Genomic DNA, 2,460 nt, shown 5'->3' with positions numbered 1-2,460 from the left:
GAGCCCCTTCTGCTCAGACCTGCTTATTTCGAGGGGTAATTTCACTGGTGACGGCTCAGGGCAGAGCCATCAATCACCTGCAGATGCTGTTAAACACAGCTGACACCCTCACAACACCTTTTGCAGGCTGATCACCAGCAGCTTTAATGACTGTGAGGATTTTATAGCTGGGATTTCCCCCTCCTTATGAGGGACAGTTTGTGAATTGCTTCTGCCACCACAGCAGAAGGCAGGGAGGAAGCCTTGACCCAGCAGAGGCTTAGTGGAAACCACGACTCTAATTCTCTTTTTTTTTTTTTTCCCCCCCCCAGAGGAAACATGACAAAGCACTGCAGGATTTACCCAGGAGGGAGCTTGGCCCTCTGGGCAACCCCAGGTTGGTGGGAGCATCCAACACCTTGTAAACATGGAGCAAATGAAAAGGGAAAGCCCTGCAAATACCTGATGGCTGGAAAATCAGGGTGAAGCTGGATTGTGCCGTCTGAGCTTCCCCAAAGAGCCCATGTTTACAAGATTGGTCTCCTTACAGACCCAGCCACGAGAATCCCTGCCCATTCCAAGCGGGAATCCATGCAAGGAGTCCTCTGTGTTGTGGTTGGGGACCATATGGGGCTCTCCATGCCCATCCCCTCTCACAAATATGTTCAGACTGTCTCAGCTGCTGCAGGGTTTGGGCATCTGTGCTGGCAGAATTCCCTCATTGTCGTCCTTTGTCGCGGCTCTGTGGACGGGGTTGGGGTTGGGTCTGGTCAGCAGCACTGAGTGAATTTATAAACCAGAGCAGCTGCCAGGGCTGAGGGAGGTGAGGGGAGATGGGGACTGGACAGATGTTCTCCACCCCTGAACCTGCGGCTGGCTGCAAAACCCAGTCGTAATTCATTCCCATTCCAGCCCCCCCAGCTCCGTCTGGGCAGGCAAATAGAAGGACCTGGCCTCTAATAAACCCTGCCCTGTCACACCAATAAACTTGCTAGATTTAGCAGTTTAAGCTTAAATTTAATGTGTTCTTTTTATAACATTTTATGTGGTTTGTTTTTTAAACAAAGAATGATCCTGTTTCTTAACCGTGCCATGCTTTTTATCACCTGCACAACCTCTCTCAGCAAGACACTTCTTTCCTACAATTTTCCGTACAGTTAATTTAAACTCTAATATTTCTCTGGAAACCAGCCCTTCAAGAAACACTGGCTGCAGGCAAAGGCACGTGAATCACAGAATGGTTTGGGTTGGAAGGGACCTTAAAGACCACCTGGTCCAGACCCTTCCAGCCTGGCTTACTCTGTGTGATCCCAAGAGGGTGATGCTCTGGGGATCCCTGCACAGGAGGAGCTGGATTTTAGGCTGGAATTTAGTCCCTCCCCAGTTCCCCTTCCCAGTGTCCCCAGAAAATGGCTCCTCAGGTTGCTCTTGGCAGCATCTGAAGACCAACTACAGGCACGAGCAACCAAACTTCCCTTGCTTGTAGTTCCATTGTGCAGGCAGAGAGCAAACTAATCCCATATCCAGGGAGAGTTCCTTTGCTTCTCCAGAATAAACACAGGAGCAACGAAAACTATGGCAGACAAAGGAAAACAAGCAGCTCTGAAAACATGCCATCAGCAGTCCCTTCTCCCATCTGTCAATCCATCTGTCATTCCTCAACACACCCCTGCCACCAGACAGATGCTCACAAACATCTCTCTTCCTCACCAGGATTTTCCCCCCCTGCCCCCAGTAGGTGTTGCAGGATTCCTGGGTGCATTTGAGACCAGTGCCATTCATCTGCCCATCTTAGCAAAACGGAGAGCAATTTCACTCTCAGTACCTGGGATGGGGCTTAAACACTGATGAACTTGTGGATTAAATCACACTGGAGGCCATGGCCTGTTCCCTGTTTGCTCTCTAAATTCGTGTTCCCAGGTCAGATACCTGTGCTTGTGCCCCTGCTCTAGTTCCAACAGCCTGTGCAAGCTCCAAGACATATATTAAAAAAGGTGTAATGCAGGGGTGTGGTGCCTGAAAAAATCCTCTGTAGAGATGGTCCCAAAATTGCCCTCATGCCCATCCTGTGAGGAGGAGGCAATATGTTCTCCTTGCATCTTTGGCCATCCTGGAGCCACCTACCCCAGCCTCCCCTTGGGGCTCTTCCCTCTGCTTTCAGAAATACATACACAGGGGAAGGTGGGGAGCTGGCAGGAAACAGAGAACAATCACATAAATGTAGGGATAAAACCCATAGGCACCAAAAGATCCTGCTGTTGAAGAAATTTAATTTCCTTCACAGCCCTCAAAAAGAAAAAAAAAAAAAAGAAAGGAAGAAAGAAAGAGAGAAAGAAAGAGAGAGAAAGGAAGGAAGGAAGGAAGGAAGGAGAAGGAGAGGAAAGGAAAAAGGAAAGGAAGGGAAGGTTTGGGAAAGGAAAGGTTTGGGAAGGAAAGAAGGAAAGGAAAGGAAAGGAAAGGAAAGGAAAGGAAAGGAAAGGA

The sequence above is a fragment of the Empidonax traillii genome, unplaced genomic scaffold, assembly GCF_003031625.1.
Source record: "Empidonax traillii isolate 1590-97213 ecotype Southwest subspecies unplaced genomic scaffold, ASM303162v1 scaffold1214:size307055, whole genome shotgun sequence".
Classification (NCBI taxonomy): domain Eukaryota; kingdom Metazoa; phylum Chordata; class Aves; order Passeriformes; family Tyrannidae; genus Empidonax; species Empidonax traillii.
The sequence above is the reverse complement of the archived record's forward strand: the minus strand, read 5'-3'. Positions refer to the sequence as shown.